At 42.8% G+C, this 21032-nt stretch overlaps 1 protein-coding gene across 2 annotated transcripts in view; it reads left to right on the forward strand.

Annotated features, from left to right (window-relative positions):
• Sulf1 (Extracellular sulfatase Sulf1) overlaps positions 1-21032 on the forward strand; it is a 96158-nt gene that overhangs the window by 20307 nt on the left and 54819 nt on the right. The window contains exon 2 of one of the 2 annotated variants that reach the window (XM_019054362.2): positions 7690-7774. The exons of the other annotated variant lie outside the window; for it this stretch is intronic. The gene's annotated coding sequence lies outside the window, so the exon portion shown is untranslated. The remainder of the gene's footprint in view (positions 1-7689; positions 7775-21032) is intronic. 2 annotated transcript variants of the gene reach the window in all.

Raw genomic sequence — 21032 nt, forward strand, 5'->3', positions numbered from 1 at the left:
AGTTGGCACTAGGGCACATGAGGCCCTCAAGTCGAAAAATTCCATCAATATTGGCATAGTTCGACTACCGATTCGGATTTTGCGTGAAAAATCACAAAGGCCCGGTGTGTCGCACAAGTCATCCTCTCGTTTCGGCATAACCGCGACGGCTGCAACGACCGCCCCCCCCTTCCCCCTTCACGGCAGCATGGATGAGACGAAGAACTTGAGGACCACCCCTTATGCCCCTTTAACCCCCCCCCCCCTCCAAAAAGCAGCAATAATGAATGCGATGTACCCATCAAGTTTTTGACCAAGCGTACTAAATTGACGTCGGGCATGATGTCTCAAGTTCCAGAATCCATCCGAGCTGCACATCCCGCGTATGTTAATGCCAAAATGGCAACTGGGCAGCATCCAGCATCTCCGGCCGGTAACAAGAGACGGCGGCGCGGCGCTGATACAATCGACGAAATAGTATTCACCACCGGCGCATCTCTGAATTCCTCACCCTCCAAGTTGAAGCCGAGCGACTCGAGGAATTTGCATAAAAATACCGACGATATTTCAACTTTTATTTTTCACCTTTCCCTTATTATACCTGGAGCGGCACCTCGCGATGGCGCCTCAGATGCCGCGCGGGTCGCGCGTTGCCACGACGCTCGAAGGTCCACATAATCCGCTTTTCCGCAGAAACAGTGGAAGATGGGAGGCTGCCTTGCAAAATGGATCGAGAAAATGGGGGAGGTCGGACAAAATTTGGAAACTCTAAAAGCTCATATCTCCGTTCATACAAAAAGTTGATGTTTTAAAAGAAGCTCTATTAGTTTCGTCGTATTCGTATCCATTATTTTCTTTTAGCTCCACCCTTTAAAATTTAAAATGTGACGAATTAAACATCAAAATTTGCAGTTTAAGTTGAAAATTTCATGTCCGACCTCTCTGTGCCCCGTGAAAATATTAGGATGAAACACTGGGGAAAAAAAACACATTGGATCTAGAGTCCAGACTCTTAAAAACATTGACAAGAAAAATTACTCTTGATTCAATCAGAATCTAGCTTAAATCAAGAACCAAGCTTCTTAATTTAAGCCGATTTCGTTTTGATTCAAGCAAAAATCCGATTTTTTCTTATCAATGTTTTCAAGAGTCTGGACTCTAGATCCAATGTGTGTTTTTTTCCAGTGAACGACTAGTTTCGAATTGTCGGTCATTTTGTGGTCAAGGGCCCGTCCCTAAATCAATAACGCTCAAGGGAAGGGGAGGGGGGCGTCGAGAAGAGTGTCACGCCATTTTGTTTTTACGTGTTACAAGATAGGAACCTACGTCATAAAAGCGTTACAAGGGAAGGGGGGGGGGTCAAAAATGGCGAAAAAGTGCGCTACGTAATCTATAGAGACGGTCTCTTAGTGGCGATGTGACGTCACTGATTTCCACAAAAACAGGAAAAAAAGCAACATGCACTTACCTCAGCTGCAAGGATATTATTTTTTCTCTTTTCATCAATCGGCAAATTCGGTTTCTCGATGATTCTAGGTTTTTTTGAGGTTATACCATCAGGCGCATTCGAAAGTTTGGTAGATTTCCGTTCTTTTGATCCCGCAGATTTTTATTCGATTCCCGAGACAATAAAACGGAAGGGGGGGGGGGCAGGCGTGCCTGATTGCTAACCGCTTTCCTTGATTGCCGCAAACCTTTATCGCGGGGTGGTTCCTGCGGGGTTGTCTCCTTGTAAGATACCAGTCCAATTTTTCCCAGTGCGCATTAATTTATTGGACCCCCCGATTCAGGCATCCGTTGGCAACTTTGTTGGTGGCCCGCAGCGCGGCACGCGGTGAAAATTAAAAATAAGCGGCCGACCAACGACTTACCGCTGTGATGGTAACGGCGAATGATCAGCCACAATTGCCGATTTATTCCGGAGAACATTTCGATTGGAAAACAATCGTAGGGCTGAGCGTCTGGCTCATCCGATTTCAGAAATTGAATTTTTATTAGGTAATCCTATTGCTGAGGGCGTGTGTATTTTTATTCGATCTGCCTTAAAATTATCAGAAACTGCATTTATAATAAATTACTAACTCTTTCTTGATTTCCACATTGGATGGTCAGTAGATCCAGCAATGGAAACTGTAAGCATGTCGTTTTGTGATCAAACAAATAATAAGAGGGTGGAATCTCTTTTAGGCTGAGATGTGTCTTCACGTTAAACCTGGATCTGTATAGTTAAATCTTTAAAACACGAAGAAAAATCATTGTTCGATCAGGTTTATTTCCTCACAATAACGTAGAAAATCTACACTGATAAGAATATTCGTGTTCTTGTGTTACTTTTGGTTAATATAGGGAGTGAAACACAAATCCATCAAGTTCGGTGTTGTTTTTGACGTCGTTTGCGCTCTCTGTGTAAAACTAACAGATGAAAAATTCCTAGCAATATTTCGAAGCACAAGGAAACAACAAAATTGATTTTTGTGTTCTTTCATCGTGCAACGCGGCCGGATGGAAGCGGTGTGGTATCGGTGTTGGGCAAGGATGAGCGCGGAGAGTGCCGCTATTTTGAGGAGAAACGACGTATCGACGTATCTCCGATAGTGGTCTAATGTAGATAGGCGATTTTTGTTCGACACGGCATAGTGGCGCTGATGACTGGGACGCTGGGAGTTGATTAGTCTGTTGGATGCTGAAAAGACCCCCAGATCCGCGAACCTGCGGACCCCCTGCCAAAGACAGAGACTCCGTTGACTGCGGGCTCGCTTCGGCAGCTCCGATGTTGTCGAGTAGGGGGCACCGGCACCGGCGCCTCTTTTCGGAGACTGTATGTACAGGTGAATCTTGATTATCCGCGCCTCGCTTAACCGCGCCTCGCTTATCCGCGCCTCGCTTATCCGCGCCTCGCTTATCCGCGCCTCGCTTATCCGCGCCACGCTTATCCGCGCCACGCTTATCCGCGCCACGCTTATCCGCGCCACGCTTATCCGCGCCACGCTTCGCGCACGCTTATCCGCGCCACGCTTATCCGCGCCTCGCTTATCCGCGCCTCGCTTATCCGCGCCTCGCTTATCCGCGCCTCGCTTATCCGCGCCTCGCTTATCCGCGCCTCGCTTATCCGCGCCACGCTTATCCGCGGTTTTTTCGGTGGCTTTGACCCTAAAACGCTGCAATTTAATGGCGCCGTTTTCTTTTTCCCTTCTTTCTTCCCTTCTGCTTCTCTCGCCTTCTTCTCTTTTCTGTAAAAAAATCTCTCCCTGAACCACGTTCGGCAAAATAAACAATCCCATTTCTGTCTATTATTTGACAAGTGTTTTAATCGATTCTTTTGAAATGCATCCGTTTCAATTCATTACTCCGGCCGAATCGCTTAGTTTAGGATTATCCGCGAAATTCCCTGGTCCGCGGCACCTCTCAGTCTCAATCACCGCGGATAATTTGACTATATTCTGCAATTAGGAACTACAATTTCTGGTTCAATTTAGGAACAACGTATGTGCCATTAGTTTCCCTACGGATATATGTGTTTTTACGAATGAGTCGGAAGTTGTAGTTCCTAATTTCAAAAATGGCGTCCAGTTGAGACTACCGAACTTTTGTTCCGACAACAGGGCCCCCGTAATGTCTCGGGATTTGCATGTTAGTTCTCAACCCGGGATGAACATTGAACACTAACTTTTCGGCAAAAATCAACTCCAAAACAACGATTTCAACACGAGTTTTTCGTGACACCTGTTGCAGGGAAGATTTCTGTTTAATATTGTACAGTTAGTAAGCCGATAGTCCGAGAGTTTGAGAATGTCGAGGGCCTGTTGGAGTAGGGCCCATGTTGAGCTAGACCTCCATTCCAAGCGCCTTGTGTGCGGTGGCTGCAGTTTGGCCTGCGGCGCACCAACTTCCAGATAAAGGTAACTAGACGAAGTAATCTGCTGCCACTCTCCTTATGGAGTTCCTCCCAAAGTGACCGGCGCGGTGTGGCTTGGTTCACCGTGCCGGCCGGCTGTGCCGGACCCTCACTTTAAATTCAGCCTTATGTGCCTTCCTATCGGTCCAGACATTCTCTTTCCAACATCAGTCCACCGCTTTTTTCACCTGGACGTGGTTTCAAAGCCCTCTCTCTTTCATGAACGCTCTCTTGTTTCATTCATTTAAATATCACCGCGTTCGCGATCTGAGTTACATCTGTATAATGATTCGTCAAATGTATGTGTGAACAAATATGAACTGGTTCCCAGAAATTTGCCTTTCGCCGAAAAACATAGCGTGATGCAGTCCGTGCGACCTCAACACATTCATCTCGTCACGAGAAATGTTTTCCTCCTTTTTTTTAAGGTCTCAGAGCAGCAAAAAATAATTGGATCTGTGTAATCACCAAGTTTTTTACTTTAACCTGGAAAGATATGTAGCCCAATGTAAAACAGATGCACAACGTCATCCTTTGCGCGAGATAATGTATAATCATGATATCGGAGTGCGACACCACGTATCACAGTGGCGTGGCGTGAATTGCGATGTATCGATTGTTATGCCATTTAAACCTATGGTAAAGAATCGATTATTAAGGTTTTCGCTGCGAACACCCTGCTCATCGATCCTTTTCCATAGGTTTAAATGACAGATCGATCGATATATCGCAAAGCACGCCACGCCACTGGGACGTATCACCGTTTGCGGCGTCTGCAGACTTCCGGTCATCCTTCATTTTATCTTTGGAAAACAAGTCAACTTAATTTCTAGAAAATCTCCTCGATTGTTATTCTCTATCAGCAGAATATTCCGCAGAAATTTCAAGCTACACAGTTGACTTGCTTCTCACATAGAAAAAATGAAATTAGAGCAGAGACTTTAAAACACTGCAATGGAGATACTTAATTTCACACTTTAGCCATCGATGTCTCACCGTAAAAAAAGGATGCTGCCTAAACATTCTGGATGTAAAAAAGTGTGCGACAACTCCCAAAACGCTGAGTTAACCGCCTCAGCAGTTACCACTGCAGCAATGTCAAGATGTAAAGCTAACTGGTGTCGCGGTCAACACAGCGTTTCGGGAGTTGTCGCACCATTTTTTACATCCAGAATGTTAAGGCAGCATCATTTTTTTTTTCAGTGATTCCATTTTAATCTCATCGATGATCGATACATGCTTTCATTCATCTCCAACTGATGGTATCAGGTGGATGAGATCACGATTTGCCGTTAATATGGCTCCTACGAACTGTGCGTAAAGAAAAATGTATTAATATCCAAAAATCTGCTTCTTACAGTCATCAAAATGTGATTCTTAAGGTCTGAATACACGATCAAATTCCGAACCAATTCCGATCGAAGTAGACCAGTTGATGACTGATGATCACCACGCAACAGTCCTCTTTGATCAAAATTGGACGGGCCGTCAAATTTTGATCAGAATGGAGAGCCGCCCTTCATCATTTCTTGTCATACGAAACATCTCTCCAAGGTTTTAATTTGAAAATTAGGCGAAGAAACGATTTTCAGACTGATGACTCCCGACACTTTGATGGTAATTGGTTCGGGAATTCGATCGTGTATCGAGGCCTTTAGACACGGGGATATGAAAGCCAATCAAGATTGGGTAGACTATAGAGGCAACGCTTTGACCGAGTGGAGGCAGACGTCGCTAGCGAACACAATGACCCGCCGTGAACTCGGGCTGAGAGCGTCGGTCGCGTCGCTTCGGCGTGGCGCGTCGCGGCGTCGAGGACTCTCGGAAATTATGCGGCCGCGAAAACTAAAAGGCAGAAAAATGACGGATGGCCGACAAATGCGAACGGCGGCGGCGGCGGCGGCGCGGACAGGCCGAGACGGAGAGGTCAGTTTACTCTGCCCCGAGTTGAGGAGGCATAGGTGCGCGCCGAGGCTCCAACTGAAGTGGTTGACATATAAGTGGTTAACTGGATTTGTGAGAATCGCATTGAGTTGAGTATTACATCAAGATACCTCAAGTTGAGTCGTTTCGGTAATGAGGGCATCACCGCAGACCAGCCGGCCGGACGCCTCCCATGCCAGGCCCCACGTTGCACAACTGGCGAAAAAATAATCGTCAACTTTTAGCGAATGGTATGTACTCTACACTGGAAAAAAAAAACACATTGGATCTAGAGCCAAGACTCTTAAAAATATCGACGAGAAACAAAACTCTTGATTCAATCAGATTTTAGCTTAAATCAAGAACCAAGCCTCTAATTTGAGCGGATTTCCTTTTGATTTAAGCTTAAATCTGATTGAATCAAGAGTCCTTTTTCTTGTCAATGTTTTCAAGAGTCTGGACTCTAGATCCAATGTGTTTTTTTTTCCAGTGTATGTACTCTAACCTGTAAAATGGAATATTTATACGCGAAAGATGCTTCAGGATCAAAGTTTCTCGGGAAGTCAAGTATGCCGGAAACAGGAACAGGAAAGTTTTCGGGAACCTTCCCCGTGGATTTCCAAAGTGTGAGTGATTAGCGTGCATATATGGGTGCATGTGTGTATTTGTGCGTTTTTCTGTCAAAGTTTACCGGGAGGGATGAATTTTAGAATGGGAGCTAAGTTGAACTTTCCTGGGAAAGTTTCCACTCAGATCCCACGTCATGCCGCCTTACAGTATATTTAATAAAAAACGAGTGATGGATACCGAAGTCGCAATCGGAGGAATACATTTTTCCAGTATACATTGTTTCCTGCGAAATGCACCGCAATCTGTACCAAAATCAACACAAGATTTGTGTTGGTTTGTGTTTCACTTCCTACATTAACCAAAAGTAACACAAGAACACAAATATTCTTATCAATGTACATGTGTTTCTGCGCCAAAGATTCTTGAAACAGTTTTCAGGCGGAATTTCTAGGGAACGTCACGGAACACAATTTGGGGGCATCCTCTTTCCTGGCGTGAGGGTAAAAATTCAACAAAAAAAACAAACAAGGATAAGACAGAAGATCTGCAGGTCCTGTATGTCTTCCCTTCTCCATATTCCAACCGCACGCTTTATCTGTGCTGTAGGAGTACTAATCATCGACTATTTTCTTCTAAAAATACCTAGGATATGACAATGGCTCAATGTGTTAAAGAATCAGTCCAGTAAATTTCAATTTTGACCCTAAATCATGGAGTCATTAATTGGTAGGTGATATGAGTGTCGCTACTCACTCATGCTAAAAAGTATAATCTCGGGGTTATTTTCTGATGACGCCATGACAGATCATACATGAGCAACCAGCCACTTACAAAGGCGACATTTTAAATGCCTACACGAGCAATCAACGTAGGTAGCGGTAGCCAGGCAAGGAACAGAGATTAAGTGACAATAGCAATTTTGCCCACTGTGGCATGTTATTAGCAGAGCGCAATTTCTCCGTGCACCCAAGGGTAATTTTTAATCTCAGTGGGAATGACCTTTTCCTCTTTAAAATGTTGCTGAAATATCGGATTCCCCTCGGTGTACATGAGGGATTAAGAGCTTTTTCATGTGCTCTTGTCACAGCTGAACCCATGTTTCGTCATCATTGAAACATGATATGATTTAACAACCCTTATTTAATCTCTCTTAAAGGGAGCCAGCCAGTCTCCGAGAAGAAAATTTATCTTCCTTAAATTTCCGCGTTTTCATAGAGAACTTTCTTATCCAAACTAATCGTAAGTGCAAGTATTATTTTTACTGTTGCAAAACCGAAATCCTAGAGTTGAAAATTAATTGTCCTGGTTTTTATCTGTTGCAGGAATCCGTTTAGCTGCGAATAGACGTGCATATTACGTAGCCAAGACCCAACCATTTGATTCTTTCGAAGGCTGTAAATTCTAGACGTGAGTGCCATTTTGAAATTATGCCATCCTCCGTTCCGTACCTTACTTTCATGGATAATCATGATTCTGCACTGCTCACCGGAAAAGCTCGTTTCCTAGCTTTTGTTAGAGCGCAGAGTATTTTGGGTAACTTTTGGAGAGGGGACGTAAAAAGAAATTTGTCACCTCTAAGATGCTGTAGGTTTTTAATTTTCCTTTTCAAGTGAAAATGTTGTAAAAATGAAGGGAGCAAAAGCAAAACCTATTGAATCAATGTTCGCTAATACTGTTGAACTTCCGTATCCTTTCATAACACTGATGATTCCCATTAGTACTGAAGTAAGCTGAGGCCAGTTAAACCAGTTGAATAAAATTTGCAGTTTTATGACGGAATCTTGATCTCACTGACTCTAAAATGCAGTTTTATTAGTGCTACATCCACCAGGGAGTCCTTTCAATAACGAGGTTGAGTCAGATTCGAAAACTCCGGAAAATTTTGGGAAACTCCGGTCAGATGTAGGCTTTTCCGGCCTATGTCCGAATCCGAATCTCTCCGAAAAAAACTTTTTGCGTGAGTGATTTTTCCGGCGGATGAGCTAGGTCAACGCTAATATTTCCAGGTCCGAGAAAATACTCGCTTTCCTGTTTATTGATGATCGAAGCTCAATTTCTGTCAGAATCCAGTATTAATCAGAGCTTGACGACTCACTTTCACGGCCGGTAATTCTTTTCGATTTGACAACCGGGTGGGCGCCTTTTGCAGACTGTCAGTCGCGGATTCGCGCTTAAACCGATTAGCGGCTGGCAATCGGCTTAAGTTCTTTCTCTTGCAGCGGCCCTGGCTCCGGCCCCGAAGCCCAAACACCGCCGCTTCGCCACCTCCTCCGCCGCCGCAGAATGCATTCCACCGTCCGAAAAAGAGGCATTCACCGATCACCGATCCCACTAGGGCCAACAGGAAATCGCGTGTCGAACACATCGTAAAAAGCTAAGCTCGCGGGGGTCTTCCAGCTTTGTTGTCAAATCCGTCCACGCAACTAATTTCTACAACTGATTGATGAAGCCATCCCGGAGTAGATTCTGATGTGGGCTGTTGCTGTACCTGGCGTCAATCACTTTGATTTGAGGTATTCACTGCGTAGTGGTAGAGCTTGGATCGGTGCTTTCACATATACGTCTCACTTCTTTGAAAAATGAGCTATTTACGTGGGTGGAGCCAGACACCTTACGGGGGGCGGAAGGGGGGTCCAGAGGCCTCCCTCAGAAAATGTTTGAATTTTTGAAGCATATTTGAGCTAACTTGCAGTTTGAGTCAATTTCGTTCAGGCCAAAATGGAGGGGATATCCCACGCTGTCCTGAGAGTCCACCTGTACACCAAGACAAACTTTCCATGCAAAGATAGGGAGCAAATACACTAGCAGTGATGCCGTGTTTTCAGTTGTAGAGTCCCCAAATAAAGTGGCAGCCCTGTCAATGTATTTGCTCCCTATCTTTGCATGGAGAGTTTGTTTTGGTGTAGAGGTGGACTCTCAGGGTAGGGTGGGATATCTCCTCCATTTTGGCCTCAACTTGAGAGCTTTTTTTGAGCTTGGGAGATGATTTCAGAGGAAACCAGTGGCACCATCGTGTTTCTCGCGAACTTTTACATAAGAATCAACAGTCAAATCGCACATTCCTCACACATGCAACATCTCCATGGACAGCCGGGATCTTGACTTATCACTCGTGAGTCGGGCGGTTGGACGACGGTCGGGAGCGAACTCGAGCGGTCGATAACCGAGTGATCGGCGGGGATCTGGGATCGGGCGAAGACAAGCCGGCTCTCGAAGGTGAGAAACGAGAGGGACTTGTGAGTTTTTTCACCCTGACCCGGACCCGTCACGCGGACGCGGCACTCGTGTGAGGTGTGAGGCGAGGCGCGCGGACACCCCCGAGCCCCTAACGAGCCGCCACACCGCGCCCCGCCGCCTGGCCGTCGGGAAGGGTGTCAGGAATGCCGGGCCCCCATTCCACTTCACCCAGCGGACGTTTATGATTATGAAAATGCAATCGTGATCCGCTGAGACGCCAAGTCGCTTCCCAAACGCCGTTTTTTCAGATAAGAGGAAGGATTTTTTAAAAATTTATAAAACCCACAATCTCCCAGAAGGATTATTAATAAATGACCCGAGACTATGGTGGATTTTAAACGAATTCTTAAAGATCAGGGACGGATTAGTCTTCTGATGGTTTCAATCAATACTATGAAAGAAATTAAAATTAAGGGAGTTCCCAACGGAACTGAACGAGAAAAAGAACTATTAAAATTAAACCAACCCAATTTTTTTTTTTTTTTTTTTTTTTTTTGGCAAATTCCGCATTGCGCCCATCGGCGTGCGAAGGGGGGGGGGGGTCCAGGGAGGGCAATAGGGCATGTCCCCCAGAATTGAAAACACCGTGTTCATTTACTTGATATTTTCTAAAATTTACATCATAGAATAGCTTCAAAATCCGTCCAAGTAGAGTTAAAATTTCAAAAAAATTCCGGATCTATTGAATACAACAATTCAAAAGTATTCTTTGCTGAAAGTAAGAAAATAAGCGTAATTTTCAGCAGAAATTAATGGAAAATCTGCGTTATGGAAACCTTTGAATGCGTCCAAATAAAGTTTTAATTACAAAAAATTTCCTGCGCTTCATGTTCCTCACGATCTGAGGATCGCAGGACTAACCTCGGCAGAAATTTCCACTACGTAGATACTTTGGCTACAAACGCGACGAAATCGTGTTTTCATGATTGACACTTCAATATCAGCAATATGGTGTTCAATCTATTCGAACACACAATTTTGTTCAGCGAAAATCAATGCGAGCAAATCGAGGCGTTTCGTCTAAGTGTCATCGAATGGTGACGCTAAATTGTCCTCTCGTCACGTATCTTAGATAAGGGATGAAGCAACGTTACGGGTGGGTACATACTGTGACCAATGGTTCACCATCGAATTTGTCAGTAATCAAGCAAACCTCCGACAAGCTTTTTTTGTTGCCTAGTTAATGTTTACTATTTCCGTGTTGAGAGTGGCAACGATGCCGTGAAAAATAACAACCAAAGTGGTGCAATGCTTGAAAATTACAAAAACAAGAAGTGAGACCGACCCGAGGGTCTGTGTTACGTCAAAATGCCCTGCTCACTCTGAGTCTCCTTCAACCCCCCTCCCCCTCTTTATAATGATTTTCATTCTCATTATTATTTCTAAGTACTAGAATAACACGGGATATAAAACATATGAATAAAAAAAACACTTCAGATCATTCTTGCTGTCAATAGTATTTACTCAGTTTTTCATCCTGGATTTTTATTTACATACCCTCGAGGGTAGTTTATGAGTTCGCTGTACTCAAAGGTATAGATAGTCTAAATTTTGACAGTGGATGGTTGTGAATAGGGGTTGATTTATCTTTTTCTCGAGGTGTGGACTCCACCATAGGGGGATCACCTCAAAGAGATTTTTCTTGCTGAGGCTCGCTCTATTCACACTTACCTTCTTCATATTTCAATGGATCAATACCGGCAATCATTACGGAATAATTTGTGCATCATTTTCCCACCAATGCTGTTTTTTAATATTCAATATTTTTCGAAACTTTCATCGGATGAGATCGTCTAATTTTGGCATATTTTTGTATAAAAGGGTCAATATTTTTAGTTTTCCTGCCTCCCTCTCTATCCCCCTACGGTTTTTTCATCGGAATTATTATGGACATACAATGAGTTATAGGAGCGGATGTAACACCAGTCAAGCGAATGATGCTCTTTAGCGGAGACGTTGAATAAAAATCGATACTCTTTAAATCCCTTTCTCCTTGTCAACCGCTGTGAGTGCTTCAATCTTGTGAAATTGATACCCGTAATTCTCTCAGGGATTACGAATACCAGATTGAGAATTGCTGACGTTTTACTCTAATTACTCATTGAGGTTGATTTTTATTCATTGACTGATGTCAGATTGAGGTCGAGTACTTTCATTTTTTTTTGTTTTTTTTTTTATTACTATAAAAGTTATGTACGGATATTATTTCTTGAAATTTTCAGGCCTTTGATTTTAATAGTGAATCAAATTCTCTGAAAAATTTGGAGAGTGATATTCACCAGACTCTTAGATAATTCCTATTTTATTAAAGAGAATTTGACAATATTCTATACTTAATACGATGTTTGTCCTTAGCACGGCCGCTCAGATATTATACTTTCCAAAGATCTCAAGCGCCAGGAATGATTGGCCTACAATTCATGATATTTTTTACGATCCAATTATCCTACGAGTGTCTAACGCTTATTGTTGGTTTATGTTACAAATGAACGGTTTGAAACAACAAAACAAAACAGAGCGAAATCAAAGGCGGAAAAACACTTATACCGTACAAAAGCCGTGCAAATAATTTTAGCTCACCATTCGGCACTCGACCACACTCTATCTTCAAATTGCCGTGATTGTCCGATCAAGGTGAGACTCACGAAGGTAGTTTGGCACTCATCATGTCCGAGCCGATTTGTCTTTGCACAAAAACCTCTAGAAAGGTATGAATCGCACCCTCCGAGGTCGTTTTAATCGCTCTGGCTTGGGATTTTGATTGTCATCTACGTTGACGTGCTAAGGAAGAACGCCGTATGAACATTCGAGAGTTGCCGAATTTCCTTCAATAAAATCTTAATTTTTAAGGAAAGTTATGAATATTTTCCCTTGAAGTTTTCAGGATTTTTAGGTGAAAATGTGTACAAAATGATCTGAAAAATCGAAAGGAAAATATTCATAAACGTAGCAGGAACTTCGTGTTTTATCAAAGGGAATTTGGCAACGGCTAAAGGTTCATACGGCGTTTTTCCTTAGTAAGGCAGTAAGAAGGTCATTAGTTCACAATCACCAGCGATTAGCCTAAAATTCGCGACATTATCCGTCTCCATCTTTTACCGTAAGTGAACCGTAAAGAAAGGTGGGGGAAAACTTAAATTTTCGTCTCCTTCGCGGGCAGTTCCAATTCACATTCTTTGGCAGCTCCGTTTCAGGGAAAGAATTAAGGGATTCGGCTGGTCGGCACTTGTTCCGATGGTATCTACTATTAGATCGATTAGAGAAAATAAAAATTGATTCAAAATTCACCATTGCACTCATTGCAGCCAAGTTCGGGCAGACTCCAAACTTACCGCGGGTGTCGAGCTATGACAAAAAGAGGATTGTTAGCCCCTCTCCCCCGATAAAGAGCGAAGAAGCTAAAAAAAAGTCTTTTGATGTTTTGCAAGATTCCTTGAAAAGTGTCAAATGAGGCCCTCTCTAAAGTTTAGAGGGAGATCGTCCCTCAGTCCCCGAGTCTGTCTGCCCAAGATTTTAGCTGAATTGGGGGGGGGGAAGGGGGGAGGGGGCCGGGAGGGTTAGACTCAACCGGGCCAGAATCGAGAAACATTGGGATCAGTATCACAAGGAAACAGCTTTCTTTTGTAGAACGGTTGTATTGAGGAAAATACTAACTGCGCCAAGTCAGCGATGGACCACTAGACAAGATACGAATTTCAGCATTCTAATACATTTTTCGCAACCAAAATTTCACGTAGCACACGATGCGCACAAATAAAATTACCGAAATCAACTCCTTACGAAGATATTTAATGATTCTTGATGCGTGAATTCAAACCACCCGCTTATGAAAACTCAATGCTCCGAGTGATTCACATCGCGCGCTAAACGTTTATCATGACAGTTTCTGCGATATAAAAATCTGGCAACCTCAATCTTGACGCTTTGGCTCAGCTATAGCAAATTGCATGTAGTTTTGAACAACACTTGGTGGGAAATGAACATTGCTCGATTGCTGAAACCGTTGTAGTGCGCGATTTGACTCACGTAGAGCTTCGAGTTTCTTGTGAGCGGGCAGTTCAAATTCCTTGTAACCAATGTGAAATAAAAACATTAATTTCTTCGTTAGGAGTTGGTTTCAGTCATTTTCGTAGCGCGAATCGTGTTCTGCGTGGAATTTTGGTCAAGAAACATGTATCAGAATCCTTTAATTCGTACCTTATCTAGTGGTCCATTATCACGTCATTGCACTCATACTATGAGCCAGCTCACAGGGATGAGGGTTTTCTTCTCTCCTTGTGCAGTTTTCGGTTTTAATCCACCAGGGACTCACACTCTCTCACTGTGCGATGAAAATATTCGATGATCACGAAACCACCGGTCTCCGGTCTTGCATATCGCGCGTGTGAGGCTGGAAGTTTGATGTATCAGAATCGGATCTGATCGGAGTGAGCTCTCGGCTCGAAATTGGAATCGCCATCGCGGTCGGGTTAATTTGACCGTAACTGCCAGTTTCTTGCGCCTTGCTTACTCCTTCGGGATTATGACAGCCCCCCCCCCCACCCCCGATTCATTCTCTGTAACTTGCACTTTTAGACCCCACTCTCCGTCTTGCCATCGATCATGTTATTACTCTACACATGAGCTCTTTCAGTCACCGGCAGATATAGTTTCCTATCAACTGATGGTATCGTATCGAATGGTTACGTGATAACTTCGCGCGTTTCAACGGTCCAAATTACACTCTCGTAAATTGTCTTTTTACTTGTACAGTTTTGGGCATTTCTAACTGAAAATTCGACTGACTTTTCCTCTGATTACATGCAAAAGTCATCAGGTCTTTCTTAGAGAAAAGACACCGTCATAGTCTTGCAAGAAATGTCACTGTTTGAGATAATTTTGCAGCCTTGGAATAGAGATATGCCAAAATTACCGCATCGCTTATCGATAAGTCGAATTGAATGGGAGAAATCATGATATTCCTAGTTGCAGTCAATAACGTCAATCGTTGTGCTTTTTGGAGGGCGTTACTTTCGTTGGATACTTCACTTTGGGCATTGGCTCGGCGTTTGTATATAACTTAGCAAGTTTACTATCGCTAATCTATCGGATTCAATAATCAAAATCCAACCCTGTAATTCCATCCTGTATTTCTCATAAAAACTAAAGAAAACGTAAACACTGGAAGTTTATACAAGTTTTTCTTACGAGGGTCCTTTGACACATTCCAAAAAATACTTTTGACCTCATTTTCTCTATAAGCGCTTTATACTAGAATAGATGACCCCGTATACTCGTTACATGAAATCACGATGAATGAGATGAACACCACAAGCTGTATTCGGTTCGACAAATTGAACACCTATCCCTTTAGTTTCCAGCTCACTTAAAAAAGCACCTATCTGCATAAGAAAGTAATGGAAAATTTGTTGTTCCTAAATTTGCTCTGTTAAAATTAGCAGCGTCGCGACTCACAACGCGACTTTTCATATCATCTGGTGTATTTGAATGTAAAGGAACTATATCCATTTCGATATAAGCCCCGAGGTCCATAAGAATACATGCACGACAGGTCTTCTGTCACGATGGATAGAGTTCATTTTGTTTTGAGGGCGTTCGGCTGAAAGGCACTGAGGCCGGTTTCGCATTTCAAGTAGTATTCAAGCTCACGGAGCGTGCAGATACCTTGCGCCCTTTTAGAGCGTATCTCGTATCAGAGGAGCCTCTTTCATTTCATTTACTGTTTCAATTCTTTGTGCCTTTGACTCATTTTCCGAGGCATATTATTTGCTTTGTGCGATCCCTCGGATTCAACTAGCGTTTTTAAGTTTGCTAGGTCAAGTGTGTTGATTCAGAACTGTCAGGCTTGGCTTTTCTCCCGTTAGAGGAATGAAGGTCCTTTCAAGAGTGTGAAATTGTGGCAAACTGTACCTTGTTTCCTTTTGAGCTCGTTGCATTATAGCGGTTCAGTGAGATGTTTCAATGTCTTCAGTCATGGAAAAATATAAGCGCCAAACTAAGCACTTTTTAGGAAGAAGGTAGGCAGGCGAGCGAGTGAATGACGTTTTAAAATAAAGGACCAATATTTCTGCAGGCTCATCTAAAAAAGCACTCATCTGTATGAAGAAACTAATGGAACATCTGCTGTTTCTAAAATGAGCTAGAAATAGTGATTCCTCATTGTGATTTATTGCGCAAGTGGGATACATGGTTCTGAATTCAGATTGTACCGAAATACTTAGTTCCTTTTTACTTACTCCTGTCTAAATAGACCATATTTTGCAACGTGGGAATGCAGAATGTCTGGTTAGTTTTAACAACGACATACATGCTTTTAGTTTTCCCATGCAGATTGATGGTTTTATGAATGAGTCAGAAATGACAGCTCCTCATTGCAAAATGTAGTTGATTTAACACCTTATAAAAAATAATCATTTTCGTATTTTAGTAGATGAGGTAATTTGATCATATCTCTTTCAGTAACTAATTGTTCAGTTTACAAATCGAGGAAACTGTCGTGCTCAGTTCACTCATTGTCAGTAGACACCAATTTAACATGAATTGATCACATTTGACTCTAAATTACTACCACTATCTCCAACAATAAGCTTGACCCATTTGACTCGATCTACGAGTTAATTGACTCGACTTATCCTCAACATGGGAACAGAACCTCATTCATTTTTACAGCTTATAAAACCGGGAACGAAGACCCTATTCGAGGCACACGTTTAAATCGTTTCTCCGTCGATCCGTGGTGTTGCTTCTTTCGAGATCCAACACCCAAAGGCATAAAAAATTCCAAGTCAAAAGACTGGCAACTCGGTGGGGATTCACACATTTTCCGTGGAGCGCCTCCTGAGTCTTAACCGCGCCGCGGCGCACAGTGGATCGAGTCATTAGGAAAGATCGGACATAGTTTAGAAACTTTAAACGCTTGTAACTCCGTTTATAAAAAACTTTAAGGTTCTTGAAGTGGTTCCACTGGTTTCCCCGTGGAATTTTCTCCTGGAAGCACCCTTTTAAGTTTCAAATGTGACGAAATAAACATCAAAATTTGCAATTTTAGTAAAAAGTTTCATGTCCGACCTTTCTAATTGATTCGATCCACTGTGCGGGGCGGCGACCCCTCGGCCCTCTCGCGTGCTTTCAGCGAAGGAGCGTGTAAAAAGTTAATCCAGAGCAAACGGGAGATCAGAAAAGGGATAAGTTCCCGCTTTTATAGTCCAGGTCGGAGGCATTCGGCTCTCCCCCTTTGATTCCGCGAGTGTATCAATTTACTCGGTTCCGAGCCAGCGTTAAAAATAATGCCCGGACAGGGAGAACCTCGTTAAAAAAAGGTGTAATTGAATATGCATGGATTTGAGTTTTATACCCTCAATTCCCGTCGACGACCCACATTTCTTTCCTCATTCAGAGCTTCACTCGAGAATCCAAGGAATCTTGAGTCAACCTCGGCTCTCTGCTGCCGACTTTTGTGTTCAAATGTCTTATTGTGGACGTTTCAAACCATACAACTCTTGTGTAAGGTATACTTTTATCAGAATTCAGCTACGTAAGATCGTCCAACAAATAGGAAGCCGATGCGCCAAGATGTCAGGCACGCCTGGGGGTAAAAGTTCTCGTCAAAATTGAGCGCTGTGAACGAAAATCCCCGGAAGTGCCTCCCTTGGCTTTTCATATTCGAATTAGCGGTAATGATTGATGTGTTCAATATGCTTCAATTTTTCTCAGTTTCCTCTCTCATTCTCACAGAATTGCCGAAAAATAATAATGCACGAAGATCATTATTGAGGATGCGACCATTTCGACACTTCGCAGTTTTGCTTGCCTAGTTAACTAAATGAAGGCGGACAATCGCCCCCGTTACGGAATGTGGTCCTCAGTGATCATTATAGCGTTGTTAGTGCTCATTTTGTCAGTAATAAGAAAATAAATCCCACGCATGCAACGGCTGTTTTCCTAAAGACTCCTTTGCATGCCTCATTATTTCAGTCTGTTTTTTTTTTTTTTTTTTTTTTTTTTTTTTTTTTGTGTCTTACAGACTGAAATATCAGTTTTGAATAGCTTTACCAAGCATTTATCGCACGAAAATATGCATAAAACTATCTTACAAATTTTACATAAGTCGGTGGAACGCCTGATCAAGGGTGACGTCATGCATCCGTCACTTAAGCTCAAATTTGGCCTCCTATTGTTAATTTATGGGCGGCCGAAAAAACCTAAATATGCAAGATTAAGTGATAAAATTGCATCGCCCCGGAAAACTCTTCGCATCTGACAAATCATCTTCAACACGGTCACCAGAGGCACAAATACGGCAGCGGCAACATCTCAATTAGCTCGTCAACGATTCGACGCAGATGCATATAAGGTTTGTCCCTGCCAGCGTGCGAAATTGCTAAATCCTTCCAACAGAGAGGACTCTTTGAAAATACAGTTTTGTTGACTCAGGTTCGCGGGCGATGCTTTGACAAGCCGTCAAAATTCACAATTCCCGTTCAATCAGCCATCAGGACACCGTTAGCCGAGTTTCCCGTTCACTGCGCTGCCATTTCCAGAATCAGCAGTAGCTTCCACATGTCCAGTCAGAGCGATCTCCCTTCTAAATGGCAACGCTGCCTGGACCCTCACGGACAACTACGCAACAGGTGCGCTCTCGTCTGGTCCGTGCCAGGAATCCACCCGCACAAAAGGCGACAGTGTTGCCGTTCGGAGCGGAAATCTACCGCTCTTGAGGTTGGAGAGGGATGGATTTTCCCGTTGTCTGGCAAGGGTGCCGGGAATCCAAAATCCGCGGTAACCGGGAAACGGCCGGGGTTGCGAGAAACCGAGGCCAGCGACGACCGGTCTGGCCGGGAATACCTGGCCGCCGCGACCGGCTCGCATAACCGGTCAATGATTTATTGTCTCGGAAAACCGGGAACGACGGTTTCTGATTTCCACCGCGAGAGGGTATTGTTGCCGCGGTTCGCCGGAACCCGCCCGGTGGTGCCCGATTCGCTGGATTAACGCGGCAATAATAACCGTATGTTGCCATTTTGGGGCAATTTTATGCTTCACAACAGGGTGTTTATGATTCTACTATGGTAAGAAACAGAGCTATATCAAATATTGGGAGAGTGCGTTTAAAAAAAATAAATGAAAAAAAAAAAAAAATACAAGTATGAATTGCAACTCTGCCAAAATTGTGCAAAATTTTTCCCCGTGAAATTTTCCGTTGAAAAATTAAATTCCTTTTGAATCCACAATTTCCAGGTGTGATTGCAAATTCTATTATGCTCTCCATTAGTTGCCAAGGAAACGTTAAAAATCACGAGAACGTGGTCCTCTTTTCATACATTGATATCGAAACTTGAAAAATCTGAATTTACGGCGTTGCAAACTACCTGTTACTGCTCCATGGCTACGACTGGTTTAATTCGCGAAATCCTGTTTACTTCCGCTTTGTCTAGAAATCGCCAAAAATTTCATGATTTGTGTTCGCCTCCATTTACGCAGTTTCGAGCAACTAGAGATTCAGTCTACGAACTATTGTGCGGTCGCAATTATTTGCATCTTAACACATGTTGCGTCCAATCCAATTTTTATACTCTGCGTTAAAGTCTCTGAGTCAGCCGAGAGGAGTTTACGTTCTCCTTCATTTCGTGGAAATTCATTTACCTATTTGGAAGTCGAAATAGTTGTACCACGTATTTCGTCCTATCCAACTTTTCTACTCCGCGTTGAAGTCTCTGAGTCGCGGGAAGCGCCTGCAAAACTGTAGACATACTTCAAGCATCACGTCGTCTCCACAAGCCCACGGTAGAAGTCGTGAATAGTCTTACTCTCGGCTTCTGACGCTAAGTTCTGAGATGCATACGCTATTTGGTAACGCGTAGGGCAGCGCGCGTACACAACTTCGGGAGGTGTGCGCAAAAATTGAGCGCACTTTTTTATATCAAAATGTAATAAATTTTAACGACCGTTTTTTTTCGCCGTTTGCGAACGATGGATCGTGAAATTTTTTCACCCCAAGTTTATCCATCTAAATACAGTGCGAATGGAGAATTTGCAGGTGTCAGAAATTTTGTAATTTTTTTTTTTTATTAGAAACCACTAGGTGAACTGAGCATGAGAATATCCTCGGTTTCTAAAATGAGCAATTATTATGAAATACATGATCAAATGACCTAGTATGCTAGCTAAAGTACATGTGTTTCAATAGGAAATGCTGCCTGATGACTTCACTAGGTGGCATATTTTCTCATTTTAAAGTCTACATTTTCTACAATTTCTCATATTAGAAAACAATTATGATTAATACTGCGAACGCAGCTTCAGTCTGAAAAGAGTTTTTCATTGCTCCTGACAATACTCGGAGGTTTCTCATCGATGACCACGAATCGGAAAATTTTCTCTTTTGATTTTTTTGAACGCAAAACGAGTTTCTATCATGATTTTATTCGGAGGAAGTGACAAACCTGCCTGCGTGGACGGTGGTCGGTGTATAACGATGTATTCAGATTAGAAACGGTTCGGAGGCGCGAAATGAAAAGGTGTCGAATTATCTGTCCGAGAGCCCTTGGTTCGATGCTTAGACCCTCTCTTTTCTACCTTTTTACCTTTTCAAAGCCAAAGCCGCCCCAATCGTCGCTCGGTGGAGGGCTTTGTGTCAAATCGAGATCCCTCTTGCTTTTATTCTGAAGTGCGAGTATTTTCAAGGGGAAAATATTCCAAAAGAGGCTCTTATGGGTTATTTAAAATGAAGGCAATTGATCATCAATGTCTCTTAACTTGAATTTCAGTTTTGTTTCGCGCAAATATTACTCAAATTCAGCTCGGCACTCAAAATTGACTCTATAATTATTTAAATTTTAAAATTTTGGAACCTTTTTTCGAACATCGTGTTGAATCGAGAATATTTCATAAACACCGAGTATTCGTACGCATAGTTTGATAATTAGTATACTTGAAGTACCATAATTGTATAATGTCGAGACATTGTTCCATTCTGAAGTATGCTTGTGTAAATGTAATAATTTGCAAACCGGGAATTTCCATTTTCTCTCGGCCTGTACGTTCAAAATATCTTATGATCGAATTCATTTTATCTGCAGCATTGCAGAATGTTTAGTGCAGGGAATTTTTAGAAGGAAGAAAAAATCAAAGAAAGTTTTGAAATCGTCAATATCCAGAAAGTATTCAGTAGGAAGTAGATAATCTTCACTGTACAGTCAAAATCTGGCATACGACAGGCTTAGTTCTTAAACTCTGATATGAAATTAAATTTGGTTTGAATCAGGGATATCAGGGTCGGACTTCAGAGCATTTTTCTTTCGACGAACAATTTCAGACGCATTTGGCTGAAAAAACGCGAGGAGGTTTATTTCTAGTATTAGTTAATTGCTAAGAGGGGCTGCAGAATGCATTTTAGATGTGTTACGCGAAAGAGGGGTTAAAAAAGGGA

Source organism: Bemisia tabaci, chromosome 4 (genome assembly GCF_918797505.1).
Source record: "Bemisia tabaci chromosome 4, PGI_BMITA_v3".
In the NCBI taxonomy this organism is placed as follows: Eukaryota; Metazoa; Arthropoda; class Insecta; order Hemiptera; family Aleyrodidae; genus Bemisia; species Bemisia tabaci.